Here is a 21,448-nt window from a genome sequence, read left to right as displayed (position 1 = left end):
AACATCCAGGACTAGAAAATAATTTTGATCTAATTTTCTTCCTGTTTTCTTGAATAAGTTCAAGGAAAAATGGCTTTTTCAAAGTCATATAGAGTCTTGATCAAATTATTTTGGTGGGATAAGTGAGTAAGTCAAAGCAAAAATTGAGATTGCTGATAAAATTCTCAGTTGACAGCTGATGATCTCTATTGTTTGTTTTTTTTTTCTCCAGGTGTTTTTTATTATTTGTGGGGTTTTTTCTCTATTCTGTGAATTAACTATATTTCGACTGATTCATAAATGAGTGAAAAGTACATTTTGATGTAAAGGTTAGGAGTGCAAATTGATGTGAAATATGATATTTAAAGCATTCACTATCTTTTAATATCAAATTCATTTATTCTGTTGTAAGTAGAGAGGAACTGAAGCATTGACATTTCAATTTGTATGACATTTGGATTTCTGATTTTAGCTCTGACACAGAACTAAAAGCGCAACAAGGATTTGTATTGAGAAATTTGAATTTAATCTCCTCCTAAAATTCTGATTATTTAGATTTACTGTCCTGGATTTGTGCTTTTTCTAGTTCTGAATGATATCATATATTAATAACTATCATGTCAGTAAATCTGATAAGCAGATGTCATCACATCTTAGTCACTCTGGAATAAAAAAGTAAAAAAAAATGATACACTTATAATCTTAATTTAATTACACTTTGTATAATTTACCTGGGTTTAACTCTTGTCATAGTTTTCTTTCTTGTAGATATGGGTTTTATTTCTGAAAAAAATTACAGTAAATAGTCCTGGCCTATGAGGCCTGCTATGCTAATATTTGAAACTAAGATTTAGCTTTTATTGGGTGGATATGCGTGGTACTGAAATTAGATTTTCTACTTGAAAACAGAAATTAATTATAATACTGTGGCTAATTTACAACCACATATATTTCTATATGCAAGCCTCAATGTTATATCAGAATTCCTGTAAAACAGCAGCCTTTATCTGGCTATGCGAAAGTACAAAGAACTATGAAACTAGAAGTCATCCCAAAGATCTTCTTCTATGTATTAGTATTTTAAACTGGAACTGAAGTTAGCATATCCTGCTTAATATACATATTGAATAAAGTGGGATTGCAGTATCATTTTTTGTAAGTCAATTAGAAAGACCTTTCCTTCAGCAGTTGAGGAATCTGAGTATTCATCCATGTGTTGAGGGAATTCTAAGTTGTGAGTTGCCAAGGCCTTTTACCAAAAGAGGTTTGCTGTGGATGTCCAGTAACGTGGTTGTGTCGCAGGCACAGGGTATCATATTAATAATTTTGCAGGTCAAGAGCTTGTGCCTAATGCTGTCAGGTCATGCTGGATTCACAGGCCGTGCCCTGGAAGCAGTCATTTTTTACAACAGTCATCCTGGCAGTGGCCTGGTTGGTGGTTGTAAAAAAACTCTGAACAAGTATCTTAAGTCCTTTATTGAGCCCCTCTTAGAGAGCTTCCTCTACTCAAAGGCTTCCAGGCATCCATACTTGGATATAGGTCAACACTGTACCTGTGGGACTACCGAATTTTTAAGTGTGACTTTTAGTGTATGCAAGATGTGCACATAAATTAAGGTTACTGCTTAGGTGAAAGTCATGACCCTAAGGGCTCTGCTAGCTGTGACTGTCCCTGCCCAGCCCAAGGAGTTTCCCCCACCCTGTCCATTTACAGAATCACAGAATATGCTGAGTTGGAAAGGACACACAAGGATCATAAAGTACAACCCTTAACCCTGCATCCCTGGGACCCAAGTCAGACCCCCGAGCCCATCAGCCCAGTGACCCCACAGCACGGCTGGTCTCCAGCTCCCCACAAGCTTGCCCTGCCCAGCCATGGGCCCTGCCAAGCTGGGCTCACCCATGGCCACACATCCTCAGGCAGGTGCTTGATTCCCAGGGTTGGAGCTTCCCTGGTGTCTCCTGGTTGCCCTGTTCCTGGCCAGGGGTGGGACAGGTCCTGCCTGCCAGGCCCTGCCATCACGAGCCCTGGGAGCCTCTGGTGCTGGCACCTTGAGCAAAAAGAGGGCACGTTCTTGAGAACTTTTTCTGACTATGATCCTTATCTATTCCTTATTTGGAAATAGAAGAAAATGTCTTACCTCAAAGAGAAAGCATTATTTCATCATGAGGATAATGAAACCGTACACCTTTTAATGTGTGAAACTCTTATGTTGAAAGAATCTTAGATGATGCAGGACATATACTGCTTCAGACCTTCTTGCACAATCCGTGCCGGACGGCAGGGACCTGTGTTCTCCAGCAGCAGATGTGTGTCCTTGAGCAGCAGATATCAGAAAGCTGCATAGAGGAAAACAAGGAAGGAGGTTGTTATCCAGGGTGTGAAAAACCAGAAGATGGGGGGGCCTGGAAATGTGCCTTGGTTAGTAGAGCCAATAAAGTTATAGATATAGTGTGTGAAAGTAAATGTAACCAATAGAAAGTTAGAACAGAGCGTGTGAACCCTGTAGGACCCTTGATAATGTGTGTATTTTTGGAATAAAGCTAGACCATTGACTGTACCTCCATGAGGATGTGTCTTTGACTCTCCAGCTCATTTTTTGCATCTTCTCGTTTTACTCTTAGACTGAGAAGCTCATACAATGGGCAAGGCAAACACTTCAGCATGACATGCCTTAGCAAATATTTGTAAAGATGAGCTGAATTCACAATACATACTTTGAGACAGTTGCAAATTCAAACTGATATATGAAGTGACTGAACAGCTGATCTGGTTTCAGATGGTGCCTTTTTTTTCTGATTATGAGATCTTTGGTGTTTCTTCTGGTTCATGTTCATTCCAAACCAAAGACATTTTGAACACAAGACATTGCTGGGAGGGGTTGATTTGCTGGTTTACTTGTTTTTAGGAATAGCAAAGTAAATATAGATTTGTTGTTTCTATGACTTTTTTTTTCTTTTTTCTTTTCTTTCCACTGTGGAGCAAACACCCTTGATGGTTACTTAATTTTAAATGTTTAAGAAGGAAGAATGTAGTAAACAGGTTATAGGATTTTCTTGATTTTATTTAATAGTATTTTTCTCTAAAAATTTTCCATTAACAAGTAGTTTCCTAGATATTCTTTGTTTTTCCACCATTGTCATTGCACATGATATAGGTGTTCTATGAACATGACATCTACCAATTGACTTATTACTGTATTCCTTATAGAGCTGTTCATACAATCATTGGTGTTCATGAATGCGGGAGGGTTTTTTAGAATACTTAAAGGATCATGTGATCATGGCTTGCATTCATTCAGTTTGCAGATACATAGCCATTGCTGTATAGGGTCCTGGTCCTGTGAAGCAAGTCTCTGTTAGAAACAGATATATTTTGTCTCCATAGGGTTTAACTCCATAGGTATGAGAGTACCTTGGACTTGATGACTAGTGGAAGAATGAGAACGTTTGCAATCTGGACACCGTTGACTAACTGATCCAGCTGCAGCAGTTGACAAGCAGGAACTGTGAAAAGTTTGTCAGTGATGAACAATTTCACAAGGAAGAAACAAATCATTCCACGTTGCAAGGCTATTCAAATGTTCTTTTTGCCAGTAAGTCTGACAGTGAAGTTGGTGCCCATGAAGATTTGCAGTTCTTTATTTTCTCAAGGCTAGAAGAACATATCAGATTTATCACTTAAAGTGTTTTCTTAGAAAAAAAAATCTGTACAAAGGTTTTTATATAATAGCTGTCATAGCTGTCTCTAAAAGCATAGAGGAAAAAATAAAAGTTTTCCAGAATTCAAAGTTATTTCTCTTGCTCATGTGTTTACTTATGTACTCGCACATAAGTAAACAAGTGTAATATAAAAGGGACAAGTTCCCTGTACTTGTTGTACAAGGAAAAATAATTATGAGTTCAATGTCCATCAGTTATGAAACAAATAATCAGTTCTATGTATTTTAATACATATGTGGAAGTAGACAGGAATGGGGAGAGGAGGTTGTTTTAAGGAAATCACTATGATGTCAGTTCTGTTCTGCTTTTTCCATAAACTTTCTGCATTATATTTATAGCTACCTTAGGTATGATTTTCAAAGCATTGTCTACCTGTCTCTGGGGTTTTGTGAGGATAAATGCATTAGTGTCTGAGTCATCAAGATGCTCTGATGGTAAGGCACAAAATAACTGTGAGGATAAAATTAATATACTCTTTCTATATTCTTGTACGCAGAGCTTGCCTTTGTTTCTTACTGAATTAATCTGGTATTAATCAGTGCTATCTTCACTTCTGTACATTGATCTGTGGTTTTTCTCTTCCTCTTCACAATCTCCTTTTAGGACGCCACAACACCAGCAAGTCAGGTAAAATATTTCTGCCTGTATTCTTATTGAATAATTTATACAGTGTTTGTAAGGCCAATGCTGTGTCAGTCTCTGTCATGTCAAGTGATTACACATGCACAGTGTGCATGCAACCAGCCAAGAGAAGAGCAAACTGTGAGATGTAGGTACATTTTGATGGAAAATCACTATAAAAGTCAGCGTTTTCAAAATTTTTTCAAAGATTTTTCAAAAATTTAGTCTGAGAAAACACCACCAACATCCTTTCTTTTCTTTATTGTAAGTTATTGTTCTTAGTGGCATATGAAAATGTTTTTGATTTAAAGAGATTGCTTATGGATTAAGGGGGATTATTGTTCTTCGTATATGACAGTTGTAAAGAACTAACAGAGTCTGATGACCCTTTTCCAGATAGAAGTGCAGGTCACCATCTAACAATGAATTTAAAAGAAAAAAAAGTGACAATACTTTTGTTGGCCCATATTTATGTAATTATTCCATAAAATTGAAAGACAAAGTGCCTTGGAATGTATCAGGGAAATGACTGAATAGCCAGCATGACTGAGAATGAAAAAATGCTAGACATGAAAAACTTGTCAAGTGCATTTTGAAAGGAGCTTGGACTTGGTAGCAAAGATAGAGTTTCCTTTTCCTAGGTTCTGGAATTTTAGATATTCTTTTCTTGGAAAGGGGGATTATATCAGGTTTCCAGATTCTTTCATTTTCTCTGCAGAAAAGTAATCCATGGGGCTCTGAATTTTGGGTAACTGCTTGCTTTATAAAGCAGAGATAGCTACCTCTGAAGACCACTGATTTACTTCATCTGCTCTGATTTCAAATATTTGCTTTAAATTTTATCATGCTGCTCCTGTATGTTTCTTTTGGTGATTAACATAGTGTTAATTGCTTACAAAAGTTTTAAATAATTTCATTTCTATTCATAGTACAGAATAATGCCAACGTAACTGCTTTTCTCTGACAACTCTACACTGTAACACAACCAGTTCTGTGGGTTTAGACCTATTCTTATAAACCTGTCACCCTAGTACCTAAGATTCTGAAAGAGTTTGTTTTAGAAAAAGCAGAATTAATTATTAACTACTCAATTCCTATACAAACAAGTGTTGAGGAATATATATAGTGCAGGTATGCAACTGCAGTGAAAGCTGCAGGTTGAGCTCTGGGTGGCGAGAGCCCTGGGCAAGAGGCTGACCCTTTGCATAACAAAGGGACCGGGAACCTGTGGCCCAGCCAGGGGACCAGACACTGAGGGACATGGCAGGAGCTGAGACCCCCAGACTTTCTCGTGCTTAGACAAAAGCCCAGGGATTCCTTTGTTCTGGGTCCCTCCTTGGAGGCACCAGCTCAATCTGTTTTCTTGTTACTACATCATGATTAAATTATTTGAAGGATCCGGACATCTGAGACTCTGCTATGGGAAAACTGGGGTCCAGTTGGTGAGGAAACCTGGTCTGAGAGTGTGGGCGGGTAGCTGCAAAGGAGCCTCAGTCCCAGCTCAGGTAGTGTGAGTGTGACTGCTAGAGAGGCTCCTGGATGGTCACACAGGGAAGTTTCCTTAATCTAAAAATTTAGAGGAAGAATTGCTGATATAATAATTTTTCTTGACCAGGAAAATTCTATCTGCCTTATTGGTAGTGGTTTGGTTTCTTCAGAGTACAGATAAACTTACGTGGCCTGAGCCGATGCTGACTCGGGATTTTGAAAAACATAATGTAATATTCTCAGAAATTTGAAGATCCACTCCTTAATGAAAATACAACAGATTATTCTATGTCAATATTGATACTACTGTTACACATTATTCCAGTTCTGTTGCAAATTTACAAAACATATCCCATTTCCAAATATGCACACTACTTATCCAATTATGTCTGATGAAATGAATGGAGTACAGCTTTCTCACAGAAAGTTTATGTAGACATTTACCCTGAGAGCTCTTAGAATAAAACATAACCTCAATATTAATAAGGACAAACGTTCAGAACTCAGAACAGATAAAGCCAGTAGTAACTGCTCATCTAAATCTTTTTAAACATCTTTGAAATGTTACCTTTTCGCTCTTATGTCCGACTGCTCAAGAAGATGCCAAGAATTTAGTGACAAGTTTCTGAGACCACTGTCCAGTTTCCTTAAAAAGAAAAAGGAAATTATGTTGGACTACTACTAAATTGTACTTGAAAATAATGATGAATTTTATAATATTAGTAGAGGAGAATCCCCCCTCTAGAAATTAATATAACAGTAGTTCTTTGATTCATTGTCAGGATGCTGCAAGGGCTGGTAGCCCCAAGGTTTCCCCTGAGAGAAACACAGGGGCCTTGCCAGGCAGGGCCTGTTAGATAGTCCCTAGCAGGGTCATTCATTCAGCTACAGAACCGATGATTTGAAACTGATAATATTTGCATAATTTTAAAATACTTTTGTGACAAACTTTGAACTAACAATCAAACTCTTTGAAGAAGACCTTTGTTATACTTAAAATCTGGACCTAAGTACTCTGAGGAGGATTTTCTAGTCACATAAAAAACAATCTTCCTTGGGGTTAAAATAAAAACACTAAGTGTGTTGTCAACTTATGTTAATTACTGGTTAAAAAAACCCAAAAAACACCTCTTTCTTTTTTTGCCTTGCATACTTGCAGGAAATAAGAAAATCTTTTCCTATTGCAGATGTAATTTCTTATAAGCACTGATGTATATATGAGATGATGACAACTGGGAGCACTAGCAATTGATCAATCCTATCTGTGTCAACAGAAGGCAAGCTGGAATTAAGCTATTAATGTTGGAGAAAGTAATATCAAAACTATAATTTTTTAATTTTTTTTTCTAAAGGTCATATAGTTTTCTCCAATGACACGTGGCTGGAGCTTCAGCTAAATTGTGTTGGGTATTTTTTTTCCAATTGATTTATAGTATTTGAAAGTGTTACATCATACGTTAATATCAATCAAGTCTTAATTTTTATAAACTTAGTAGTTGTAGAAAACCAAATAGAGTGCTGACAAAGCATATGATGTTGAACTTGAATGCATTTGATAAATAATATTCAACAATATGAAATATTAACCATACATTTTCTTGGAGCTGTTAGCAAGACAAGCACTTTTAAACCTGACTTTCCCATGTACTAAAGGCAGACAGAAAAATCTTGCCCTGATGTTCCTATTTTAACCTTAGTTCTCTACCCAGTTCATATGCTCCTTTTCAGTTCTGTTTTCTCTATTCCACTTGAAACCATGCACAAAAACACAGTAGTATCATACAGTGGAGGAAAAAGATCTTTTGGTATTCGTAGCAAACTCAGAAATACCAACAGAGTAGAATGACATTTATTTCTAAAAACACACTAAGTGATTGCAGTCAGTAAATCATCTGAAAGGTATAAGCAAAATTGTTGACCTGTTTAACAGGTGGTTAAATAGGCTGATATGACAGCAAGGTACATAAACTTGTGCCTTACTGGACTATGAAGTCACTGGAAATACTTATTGAAGTAGCTCTTATACATATGCAGTGCAGAATAAAAATCAGCCTGTTTAAAAAACTGCCTCTCATATATACTTTCTTCTCTTCTTTGTGGCATGGACCAAGGAAAACCTGTAATAGTTCCTGAATGAATGCAGTTTTTAGCCTGGTACACTATCATTAATGGATCCTTATTTGAATCTCATAATCTACAAGAAAACAGTGATGATGCAGGGGCTGCTTCATGAGTCATTCAGACTTCCTGTTATGAAAAGCTGTGAGGGGTGAGAGGCAGTGACCTGGGTTAGGAACCCTTGCAGTCATACAATTTTCTGATAGCACTGTAGGTGAAGCAGAACTTGTAGTTTTAATGCTCAGTTAGTCAGTCATTCCTTCACACACATGGGCACTGCGGTCTGGAGAGTTAGACTTTCAGAACACCTTTGAGCAGATGAGATGGAAGTAGGAGATGGAGGTCGTTTGTAAACAGTAATCATCCACACATTACAACAGGAGTGGCAATTAATGCATTGCCTGCTCAGCATCATTGTGCAACTGTCTCTTTACAGTGAGAATGCTCAGAACCTGTAACCAGTAATGTACTCTTTTTTTTTACAAAATATTGCAGAAAACATTTCTGCATGTCATTTATTTTATGAAACAATTTTTGGAGTTTAGCATGAAATTCAGATTATAAATCCTAGTATGTTTCTATCAACATTCTAAGAAACAAACATTTTGCTTTTCAAGCTTTCACCTTGCTAGTGTTTCTAGATGCTTCTTACTGCCTAAAATTTCAGTTACTATAACAATGCTATCAAGATTTTATTAGTCTTTCAACAAAAATATGTCTCTGATAATGTATCATGTTACAAAGTCCTGAAATTTCTTTCTTTGAAATAATTCAAATATTGTCCTGGTGCACAAGAATGGGTCTTTATATTAAAATTCTTCCAGATTTGCCCTTTCAAAGTATATTCTTATTCTCCTTCTTTGCTTCCCATCTTTCACAGAGACATCTTCCTTTCTTTGGTAAAGGTCTATAGCGCAATCACCTGTAAGAGTACAACATTCTGTCTTTAGTACACCTTCATTTTCATTGTGATAGTAGTTCACTGTAACCAATTACGTAAAAAAAAAAAAAAAAATAAAAAGATGATTAAAGAGGATTGTAGTTCTACTTACAGCATTTCCTAACTTGAGCATCCCTTCTTGATAATCTCACAGTTAAAACAAATAGTCTTATTTGGAAAAATTTTCTTCTTTCAAAGCCAAGTTCTTTTCACTAAAACCTCAGCACGAAAATTGAATGTTATGATTTGTAAGTCCTGCCTTGATACCTAGAAGGAGTTTTGAAGCAGATATGCTCCCACTTTTCTTCTCTGGATTGAAGTTTTCTTGAAATCACACAGAAGCAGCAGTATCTTTTCCTTTGATAGGAAAAAGAGTTTATTATGGTAGTCATGACATACAGTGTTTTGTGGATTCTGAGATGGTAAACTACAATCATAAGGTATTCTAGGAGTATTTTCAATTAAAAAGAGTTGACTTTGTACTGGGAAAGCTAAACTTTTATCAGAAGGTGGATATTTCATGAGAATCTTGTTTAGTTGAAAACTCAGGTTACCATTAAAAATATATAACATTGAAAATAAGCTTGGTACATTTTTTCTGTCTGTTTTATTCTCCATTGCTTTTCACCTTATTGCTCCTTTTCTAAGACATACTCCTTATTAGATTGCACTATTTGATGTCTCCCTTTCAATTCTTTTTTTTTTGTGTGTGTGTGTTTTCTTTGCTGGATTCTTACAGTAAATGTTATATTTAAAAGCTAGGATGGAGGCAATGAAACAACAGGAATTCTTATCCCCTTTTCACTTACAATTTTTCTGAAATTTCCACTTAATTGATCAAATATCCAGTTAGAGTATCTGATGATAAAACGTTGTTCCAAGTGCTCTCAGTTCAGTCTGCTGAACTTTCATAAAGGCTCTCCAAGACCTCTACTGAATTCCATTCATTAACCACAGGTATAATATGTGCAGTGCTTCTTTCTTCCCATCCTCCTTCACTTAAGATGTAGAAATTAAGTATATTCTCTTCAGCTTCCCCTAAGAATACAACCAACCTGTTGGAGGTCTGTTCCACTCTGTGCCTCTTGCATAACTCACAACTAACATTTCTATTTCCAAAAGAAAAATAAATAGCGACAGTATGTTTCCTTCTCCATTTTCATCCCTGCAATCAGAGAGTTTTAGATGTGTTCCGGGTACTTAGTTTCTTTCTGACTTGAAATGTTCAATTTTATAGCTGTTGTGTATCATTAATATGAAATAAAGTAACTGAAGTAGCATCTTGGTAAAGCTGACCATCATTTTGGCATGTATGTGTTATTATGCATGCAGAACATGTAAAGGATCTATGGTTTGAACTTTTAGTATTTTAACGTATTGCCATTAATTTTTTGAAATGCAGAGATAATTCTTTACATGTAATGTAAAGACCAAAGCAACTCTGATGACTTTTTTCATGCATGCTTGTCTTTAAAGTCAAACAGCAAAACTGTACTTTGACAAGAAAAATTTCCATGGCAACAAAAGGGAAAGAAGACATTTCAAAATCACGTGTCTTTTTAGCCAAGAGTATTCCTTAGATGCTTTTATTTTATTTGTTTACACGACAAGAAAACAAACCAAGAAAAATCAAAGATATTTTTTGACCAATTTTTCTACGTTTATGAATAACAATGAATGTCAATTCTCTGTCAATAGCATTTCCCAAATCAACAAGGTTACATAAATAAATGAGGAAAAATAAGGTTTCCCAAGACCACTCTTAACAAACCCTTTATTTCTTGAAGGTAGCTGCTTATCCTTACTAATAGTCTAATCAAGTGAAGCATGTGGAGTAGTGAGCCTGAAGAATTCCAGCATATTCCTAATTTACTTCTGAAAAACATTTGTAGGAGAGTTCAATTTCAGGATATTTTTGACATCTGGTAGTTGTTGGTTTCTGTTTAAATAGGAGGATTTTACAGGTATGCATAGCAATTAGAACAGGGACTGCTATCCTTGATGACAGCGTAACTATCAAGCATAACTTTTAAGACCTTGCATATGTGGATACAGTGTCAAATGGCTACAGTGTTAGACTGCCTAGTAAAGTGATGTCACGAACCTTGATGGCAGAAACAAGGATTCTGTATTGTGTAGGCATATAGTCAATCATCCTAGCTAATAAATGAAAAATACAAAATATTAAAAATTTTGTTTGCAATGATTCTTCACAGCAAATCACATTTTTAATTTATATGTTGGTAGAATTGTACTTTTTTTTATACCTAGGACACACTGTATTTTTGAATTATGCTCTCAGTGTTTTCTGCCAAGTGTGTCAGTCCTTGAATTCCTGTGGAGATAGACATGCAGATGTACGTACAAGTAGTGTATGAAAGCACAAAGTTTCTTACTTCAACTGACAGGACTCTTTCTAGTGGAAACATGTAGAACTTTGGTGGTATTTGGAGACAGATATCAATATCATATTCAAAAAGATTTGATCTATTTAAATATTCAGCCTGTGGAATAGGTATGGTCCCCAAATTTCAATTTCTGTACATTGGTATTGCACTGTACTTTGGGAATACTGGCTCAAAATCCAGACCATAATTTCCTTATTGACTCATTTTAATGCAACACACTACTTGTGACAGCAAGGGATAGGCTGAAGGAGGGAAATCTACCAAATATATTTCAGTCTTCCTGCATCTTTCTCTAATATACTTCTGTGTATATGCTGAGTCAAGTACACACTTTTTTCATCTCTTATCTCAGTGAAGATAAACTGCACATCATTTAAGGAAAAAAAAAAGGAAAAGCCATCCCACTGAAATGCTGAATTTGCTTTTACTTTAAGTAGAAAAAACTACTTCCCTGGTTACCACAAACATAGAAAAGGTTTTTTTAAACTAGAGCTAGTTTTGTAGTACAAGTACTAGCTGCTCTTTCTTGCAGGATTTCATCATCTGTGGCAATGTAATTTCTTGGTCATAAGTGTATCTTGCTAACCAAGATGCCGCAGGAAATTGTGATACCTGTGAAAGAGAGAGGAGATAGTTGGTTGCAACATGTAAATATATGGGTTAAGTATTAATTCATTACAGGAAAATGATGTTAAGAACAACAAAAAAAAAATAAAAAATTATAATTTTGGGGTTATTTTCTTAGAGGAAAATAATGTAAAACAGAAACCAATCAAGCTCCCTATTCTTTAAGAATAGTTGAGCAACTGAAAACTAGTTTAATAATCATATAAATGTAATATATCTGGCACAAAATTTTCAAGGATTCCTATAACTTTGTTTGGCTGATACCAAATCTAGCAGTGGCCACGTATAAGAGTAGAATCAAGAAATTACCCTGATATTAGCTCGGGGGTTGGTTGCAACCTTGGTGCAAATAACACCAAGGTTGTGGATTTGATCCCTATATGGACCATTTACTCAAGCACTGGACTCAGTGATCCTTGTAGGTCACTTGCAACTCAGAATATTCTGTGATATTCTGTGAAGTTTCCAATAGCAAGACATGTCATTGAAAGAAGGACTCACGTAGGACCACCGTATCGAAATTTCTGATTGTTATGGTTTAGGAATGCTATTCCCTAATTTAGTGTTCCCACTAAAATGAAAACTATGAGCCACTTCCCATGAGAGACAAACAAGGCAGAGATAAGAACAATTTACTAGAAACAACAATGAGATAAGAAAATGAACAGTTACAGCAACAATACTAATAAAAAAAACATACAAAAAGGGGGTGATTTATATGCAGAAAATGCTCATTAACTGACCCAGTGCTGTGTGGCCCCTAAGACAAAGAACAAAATGGTGTTGGACCTTCTGTGTGCCACCTTTTATTCCCAACAGCAAGTCACCCCCTTCTCAGAAGTGAGAATCCCTTACTTCCACCCTCCAGGGATGACATGGGTGGCACAGAATAACAATCTAGATATGCCCCAACTCTGCTCCAGGATCTGCCCCCTCGTGCTATTGTGAAAAATTAACCCTGTCCTTGGCCGAAACCAGGACACTGACAAATCAGAATAGCCACAAGAGATGGTCATGTTTACTGTGTTTTTTTACCAAAATCATTTTAAAGATGTTAAGTAAGCATCAGCAAATAGATTAATAATTGCCAGATGGTATTGCTTCTCTGTGATGTGATTTACGTAACTGTAGGCTATTTGTTAAGTATTAATTAAATTAACTAAAAACTCGCTGTAAGTTTAAGGCCTTAATAAGAACTGAATTAGTTTATTTATTGCATTAACTGCCTGCAGGCAGACAAATTACTTGCATGTCATCACAGTTTATTTTGTGCTATTATTTTGTGCTTTAAGAAGCACTCTACTGAATATTAAACATATTGTGATATTTCCATCTACCTCATTTAGCAAATTGTTTCACTCAGCTGCATGGCTGTCAAGTACATACCAACATGTCTGAGAAAGAATTAAAATCCAAATCTATTTCTTTTGCCACATCCAATGCAGTATGTGATTTATATTGGAAAATAGAGTGTTAAGGAAGGGAAAGGTGCATCTGCCTGGAGCTACAGTTGCAAGAAGACTGTAGCCTCATTTCCCGCTTTTCTGTAGGAGCAGTGCCTTCACTTATGTGTCTGCCTCACCACTTACACTTTTTTTTAGCTCTCCAAGGCAAGTGACACAAAGGAACATAGGAGCTAAAATTCTGCTTTGAGACAGAAAGGAGGAGATTTCAGTGAAAAGGGAGGTTACACTAAATCCCATCAGCCAAATTTTATGCACACAAAAGAAGGAGCAGAAATGCACACAGAGACCTTTATTTACTACACAGTCTGCCAGTGGCCAGCCAAGGCAGAACACACTAATGATTTTAAAGGTTGCTTTCAAGACCCAGGGGCCAACAGCAACGCCGCGTTTTCCAACACAGAATAGTCAGAATTAAAGATGTAGCTGCTATCTCTCCCCTATTCTCCATTTCTTAAAGGAAATTTAATTTGAGTTTGTTTCATGTAGGTACAATGCCCCCTTACCGAATATTTACATCTCGTCTGAGGTCTGTGACGCTTTGTCTTTCAGAAGTGATTGTTCATGGTAGCGGTGTGGAAATGTTAGCAGATCATGGGCCAAAGAAGAACAGAGAGAACACCTGAAACACTGAATCACCTTTGTAAGTAGTGGGTGCACTTAGAGTAGTTGTAGAGTTAGGACTGGGAGAAGTAAATATCCTAGTAACCCCTGTGAACTGTGCTTTGGGCAAAATAATGAAATAGACTTCAAGAACATGGACCTGATTCCCTTCTGGGGAAAATAAACCACCAGACGAATTCCAGGAATGCAGCTAGTACACTCCAACTTCTATGGGACATTTTATCCTCAGATCTAGGCTGATCTGAAGTTGGTTTTAATCATTTAAAGTATATGCAGTGTCAATGTCAATTCCTCAGTGCCAACTACTCAGGTCACAGGTGCACATTTATTCTTCCATATTACTTTACAATGTAGACACAGTAGGAGTCCCCTCATGGATATGGTCTCTTCCGGGGGGGGTAAGATGTCAGGTTTCCATATAATTACTATGATTTTCTGGCAATGATGAATTCTTCAAATATGTCCCATCCAAGTCAGCCAATGCTGAAATATAGAAAAGTATTGTTTTTATTAAAAGTAAATTATTCTTATCTTCAGACAAGGTATTTTTCTTGTAGAAGGTACAAGACTGTGATTAGGTGGTTTAAGTTCAAAATAATGTTTTAGGTTCAGATATTAGTCCAGGTAGAAAGTTAAAAATAGGGTTTTTGCTTGAGTTCCAGCTGCCTTCCTGGTTCAATGTAGGGGCTCTTCTGTCAAAAGCCCCAAAGAAAGGAAAGTAGTAGAGCACCTTTGGTTTATGTAAGGAGACAGTGCACTCCACATAACAAAAACACCCAAACAACTCACTCTGCCAGTTATTTTCTAGTAGGCTATGATTTCAGTAACCTTCATGACTCACTCAGGCTGTCAGTTCTACAGAGCTGCTGCAGCAGCTGAGGAAGCCTGTTGTCTTCACATAATCCTGATGAGTCATATTGTGGTACCCTATGAATCTGATATGCAAAATCCTGCAGTCCTACATCATAAGAGTCCATGCAAATCCTTTGTCAGTTTTGATCTACATGAATCTGTAAACTGAGAATTCTGCTTGTATTGGAATATAATCATATGCTTACAGGCAGAACAAACATCTAAACAATAGTGTTCTTTTTGTTTCATGTGTAAGCCTTGCAAAGCAGTGATTTGCCAATGTTTTTGATGATGATTATGTGTAAAGAGGATTGCATTTGATTCTCTGTTCTCTTGAAAGGTCACTGACTCATGAAAAAAATCTGCATTGAACAGGAGTCATAAGTGAGATTTTCAACAACATACTGGAACCCTAGTAAATGAGGTTGAGGTTTTGTACTGAAATTTTGTTAGAACTTGTTTGAAGCTAAGAGAAAGAGCTACTTGATTTTTACTGCTTTTAACGAATATGTTGAAAGTACTATAGCATTAATCTGAGAAGGAACTGTGAGTCAACTCAAGGCATCTGATTACTGTCTCTGTTTTGAAACCAGAGCATGAAGATCATGGTACTGCTAGATTCATTAATGCCAGACAACAGGTAGGGAACAGTGAGAATGTGTTTAATATTTCACTGTAAAGGAAGGAAAAAACTGAAAAATAAGTTTCTTATGGCTGGGTGAACTTCTACCCTAATCCCTAAAAAGAAAACCTTTGTATGTCTAAGTGCATATAAAAACAGTGTTATGAAACTGGAGGGACTTACATTTGCTGGCCCTCTTTAACCTATTCTGCAACACAGAAGTCCTGGTAGTCAAACTAGAGCATAAATAAGCAATGAAATATCTGACATGAAACTGTTACATATATTAAACAACATCTAGGTTTATATTGGTAGGCATGCTCTTGCATGAAGTAGAACTTGAGGCCAGATCCATTATGCATACAAAAGTTTAACCTTGACTTCTACCCTAGAACTCCTGACAGCATCTCAAGCTCTCACAGGACAAGGTGTGAGATGAGAGTCAGGCTTGAAAGCTGAAAAAGGTTGTAGGTAGCTACAACTTCTGTAGGGGCTGGTATTGATTATCTGAATATTTGTGTTTCAGAGCTTAGTCAAGTGGATGATCTTTAACAGCTTGAAGGCTGTGCACTGGGTCACTGCTGGATAAGAGTTTGTGCTATCTTCATTTGAGAGGTGGCAACAAGGATGGATCACTGTTTTATGGCTTAGTCTGGTGTGTGCCACCCAAGGGGAGGAACACACCTGATTGAAGCTTATTTTTGCAGATCAGTAGTAGCCCACAAGGTTGTTAAGCAGTGGTAAACGCTCAGACTAAGAACAGATATGTGATGAAATATATATACTTGGAATCAGATACCTCTTTGAAAGCTCTTCTGGGAAATGTCTGAAATGTCTGAAATAATTATACTTTAGATGTGAATACAGTGAAATCCAAAGGTGTAACTGAAGCTTGTATAGATATGTGGGATTTAATGTTAAGCTAACTGCAGGAAGGAATTTTAAGAATAGTTCTTAGCAGTACGGGATTCCAAGTAATATGTAAAATCTGTCCAATGTCCTGCATAAACCCTCAGGAAGCTGTACAATACTCTAATACTCCTTTGTCTGAATTCTCAGCAGGACTCAAGACAGCTTTATTAAATTTAGCTGAGACGAATCTTTCTTTTTAATGCTGACATAAGCAGAAGGTGGTTTATTTTTTCTGTTGTTATATTCAACTTGTTAAAATTTACATGTTATAAATGATGAGAATTTACATGTTATAAATGATGAGAATTTGTTTTTTTCTAAATTTTCTTACCTTATTGCGAATAATTTTATAACAGGACAAGGCTCTCCCCTTCTTTCTTTTAGAAAGTACATGCCCACATTGCATTTTCTTCATTTTGATCAAACACTGGTAATAATGTACAATATAATTACCTTGACTATAGTGAAACATGCAGCTATTCAGGTCCTGGATCATGTCTGAATATCTGAAAAACTAAAAAAGCAGGGAGCAGAGTAATATAGATGATATGGCATTACTAAAATGTCATTTTAAGTCAAAAGTCAAACTCAGGACAGAGCTAGTTTTCACTGTGATATTGAAGTAAAATATTTTCTCTTTATCATGGAATTACTGCATTTAAATATAGTGTTAATCACATTAAATATCATGTAAGGTCAGGAAAAATTTAATCTGTGTAAATTATAAAGTGAATAATTTTTATAATCTATATTTCCATTGTCGTCTGTAGGCTAGGGATATTTGCCTTATTTTTTTGGAGTCTAAGCCAGAGCATCTTAACACCAGAATTATAGAAGTTATACGGTGCTATATTTTGATAATTTAGATTATGCAAGGATTGCCAGGATTGTTTGGGCATTTTGGTGATCAAGCACACTAATTCCTGGAATTGACAGTGTTCTCAGTCTGGAGTAACGGCATCTGCTTTTCCTGTCATCATTTGTTCTCCTTTTCCTTGCTTTCCCTGAAAGCAGATAAGTAGATATACAAGCAAAGTAAAACTGTGATTTGCATTTATGCCTCTTTACCTTTTTTTTCTCTCTCTTCCCCTTCGTGCTGTGAAAGCACACAAAAGATGGACCTATAACTAAAGCAGCTAATGATGTCTGATTTAGCAATGATTTTTTTTAAGGCCTAAGTTACTTCTTTAATACATCATCATAGAATCATAGAATTATTAAGGTTGGAAAAAAACCTCCAAGATCATCAAGTCCAACCTTTGATCGAACACCACCATGCCCACTAAACCATCACACTAACCACATAGTACTAGGTGCCGAGTCCAGTAATTTCTTGAACACTTTCAGGGATGGTGATTCCAAGCACCCACCTAGACAGCCCATTGCAACACTTAACAAACTTTTCAGTGAAAAAATTATTTCTGATGTCCAACCTGAACCTCTAATGGTGCAATTTGAGGCTGTGTTCTTTTGTCCTGTCACTAGTTGCCCGCGAGAAGTGATCAACCCCTACGGACTAGGATAAATGATGGAGAGTGGCTTAGCGAGCTCTTACGCCAGCTCTCTCAATACTCTCAAGTGAATCCCATCTAATCCCATAAACCCATGAGTGTCTAAGTTGTATAGCAGGTCACTGACTACTTCCATAGGCACTCAACCTTGTCATCACTGTCCTTGAGCTCTATACTGTCAAAACACTCCCTAATGCATAGACAGCCCACTGCCTCTCCTTACTTGACTGTTCCTTCTGAAGATCTTATAGACACCCACTGCAGCACTCCAGTCGCGCGAGTCATCCCACCATGTTTACGTGATGACTGTGTCATAGCCTTTGTGGTTACTGCTCATCCTGTTTGTTACCCATACTGCATGCATTGGTGCAAATGCACTTCATATGTGCTATCAATTTCAGCACCAAAATGTTTGCTCAAACTTCCAGAATGATTGTAACTAATGTAGTTTACATTTCTTTTCCAAATTGGTGGAAACCTGGCATCATGATGCTGTTGGCACAGTACATGGGGCATACAGGCTAAACAATTCTCTTTTTTAGAAGCAGGCAGGTAATGTAATGATTTCTGAAAAATTCCTGGTATAGACCTTCACCCCACACTTGGAATAGCTGAGATCTGATAATTGTTAAGGCATGGTTCTGAGCACACCTCTTTGACTACTCAGGGCATTTTACAGGATGGTTATGAATTAGAAAACCATCAAAGAAACTTTGAGACTGGTGAAAATTTAGTTTCATTTCTCTTGTAAGAGATGGTAGGTGTCTCTTTAAAATTTGTGTGTTAAAAACTCCCATATAAGTATATTACTGAAATGCAACATTTCTGCTTTTGGTCATCAGCTTTTCAAATAACTCTCTGTGTTTTATGAAATAACATTATGGTGCTCTAGATTAGCATTAACCTTACTGCTTGTAAGGTTACAAATGTTTACAAAAGCTTCTATGTTTACAAATGTGTTGAAATCAGAATAATTTCTACCAATTAACTTTAGTGTAGTGCAGAAATAAGCTATGTAATGTTTGATTTTTTCAAGTGGTGTGTTGAGTTGGTTTTATTTCTGATTCAGTTTAGTTTTTTAGTCTTATTGAAACATGTTTTTGGTACACTTTGCTACCATTTAATCCTTAAATGCAATTTAAATATTAATCCTAATAATTTACTAGACAGTTTGCATTAGTTGTTCATTTCCTTTAATTCATGTTGTCTTAGCAGATCAACAGCTGGGTTAACTCTTAATGAGGGTTACTGTCTGATTGTAGGACAGAAAATTGCCTCCCTCAGTCTACTGGAAAAACAAGTACATTCCTATACCAGCAGAAATTCTTCAGCACCCTCCCATCTCTCCCTCTTTCTCCCAAAAAAATATTTTATATGAAGATATCTTTTTATTACTGTCATGGTTCAGGAATGGTATTCCCAAATTTAGTGTTTCCACTGTAACCTTCCAAACCATGCACTGCAAGCTCACTTCCCCCTCCCTCTCTCTCTCCTCCATGCAGTGGGTTGGAGAGGAGAACTGGGGACACAAAAAGTAAACATCATGGATTGAGATAAGAACAATTTACTGGAAGCAGTAATGAAATAAGAAAATAAACATTTCTACCTCCTGGCTACTGCAAAAATTAACCCTGTCCTGGCCAGAACCAGGACAGTTGGTAATGTTTATTTAACACAGATAAATTAACACGGAATTAATAATGAACCATTACATATCTGTATATCAGTATATATCTTTCCAATTCTATGGAAGATTTCAGTGTATCACAGATAACTGAAATGCTGTTTAAATACTTATTGCAGCTACTTAAGAATTAAGGGTTAGTCATTACTGACCTACTGAAATCATCACATTACTGATTTTTATACCATATGGAATAGGTATTAGATTTTTTTACTGTGTTCGAAATTGGATGTTTACCAAAACTTCAAAATTAACCTTTCACAACCATTCCAGATGTTTTAAACTTAGAACTTGACCAAAAAAGAGAAAATGAGATTGTCAAGAGAACTCTTGCAAAATATTATCGTTAGAAAATAATTATTTAAAATATTTGTCAATCTCTAACTGAAATTAGAAAGCCATACAAGTGTTTTATATTTCCTTGGAAGAAATCAGATAGTATTTGTACAGATCAAGTCAAACAAACAAACAAAATACTTTGTAATTTCAGTTAGGGAGACATCATAACCTCTCTGGGCAATCTGTTTCAGTGCATGGTCACCACCACAGTAAAGAACCTTTTCCTCTTATTCAGGTAGAACTTCCTGTGCACCAGTTTCTTCCCATTGCTTATTGTCCTGTTGCTTGGCGCTTCCAAGAACAGCCTGGCTCCATCCTCTTGACACCTTCCCTTTAGATACTTACAGATATTGTTGAGGTTCCCCCACAGCTGTCTCTTCAAGAGGCTGAACAGGCCCAACTCTCCCAGCCTATCCTCTGAAGACAGATGCTTCTGTCCCTTCGTCATCTTTGTCACCTCTGCTAGACCCACTCTAGGAGCTCCATGCCTCTCTTGTGCTGAGGAGCCCAGAACTGGACACAGCACTGCAGATGTGGCCTCACCAGGGCTGAGTAGAGAGGCAGAATCCTTTCCCTTCACTTGCTGGCAATGCTTTTCTTAATGCACCCCCGGATATCATTTACCTTCTTGGCCACAGGGACACACTACTGGCTCATGGACAGCTTCTTGTCAACCAGGACACCCAGGTCCTTCTCTGGAGAGCTACTTTCCAGCAGGTCAGACCCCAACCTGTCCTGGTGCAGGGGGTTATTCTTCCCTAGGTTCAAGACCCTGTATCTGTCTTTGTTGAATTTCAAACAGATCTGCTCTGCCCATCTCTCCAGTCCTTCAAGGTCCTTCTGGAGTTGCACAGCTGTTTTTTTCTCTACTCAAATATGTCCCAGAACCACTATCACTGTGGCTGATGGCCTCAGCCTTAACCAGCAGTAGGGTCATCTTAGAGATGGCTGACGTTGGGCCTGCCTGTTGGATATGGAGGAAGCTTTTAACAGCTTCTCGCAGAAGCCACCCCTGTAGCCCCCACCTCTGGCTACCAAAATCTTGCCAGACAAATCTAAGAAAATTGTGAAAATATATTCAAAGAAAATATTGTTCGAGTATTAACGCAATATTGAATTAGTGCTTGAGTGCTGAAAATGAGGATAAGATTCAGAGACTGGACTATTCTCTTTCCTAAAAGCTATAATTACTTTTTTCAACATTAATTTTGTCCCTGGAGGCAAAATCAATGTTATTTTGAGCACAAATACAATGTGGGTTATTATAACTTGACTTTGTTTTTGTATTTAAATGGACAAAAAATTGCTTTTGATTTTTCAGGCCTGGGTGTTTGCTGAGCTAGTAACCATATATATCAGTGACCAGGGCAGTTATTTTTTGAGCCTGTTAGGGCAATATGTGCTTTTCTAAGCTACAATTAAGACTGAAACCCTCTTGTGTGACTAAACTATGGAAATCCTAGATTGGAATGGATCTGTAGCTTGCCTGATTATTTTTAAGTTTTTAGTTCAAAACATGCTGGAATTATCTGAAATT

General features: G+C 36.9%; 1 long non-coding RNA gene across 1 annotated transcript; it reads right to left on the bottom strand.

Annotated features, from left to right (window-relative positions):
• Positions 1-11,800: 11,800 nt before the first annotated feature.
• Positions 11,801-20,463, bottom strand: LOC116789678. Its single transcript, XR_004358128.1, has 3 exons — positions 20,257-20,463; positions 16,831-16,891; positions 11,801-11,889 (listed from the first exon to the last, which is right to left on the bottom strand). It is a non-coding gene; the product is annotated as an uncharacterized LOC116789678 (long non-coding RNA).
• Between the last annotated feature and the right edge of the window lie 985 nt (positions 20,464-21,448).

The sequence above is a fragment of the Chiroxiphia lanceolata genome, chromosome 1 (assembly GCF_009829145.1).
Source record: "Chiroxiphia lanceolata isolate bChiLan1 chromosome 1, bChiLan1.pri, whole genome shotgun sequence".
In the NCBI taxonomy this organism is placed as follows: Eukaryota; Metazoa; Chordata; class Aves; order Passeriformes; family Pipridae; genus Chiroxiphia; species Chiroxiphia lanceolata.
The sequence above is the reverse complement of the archived record's forward strand: the minus strand, read 5'-3'. Positions and strand labels throughout refer to the sequence as shown.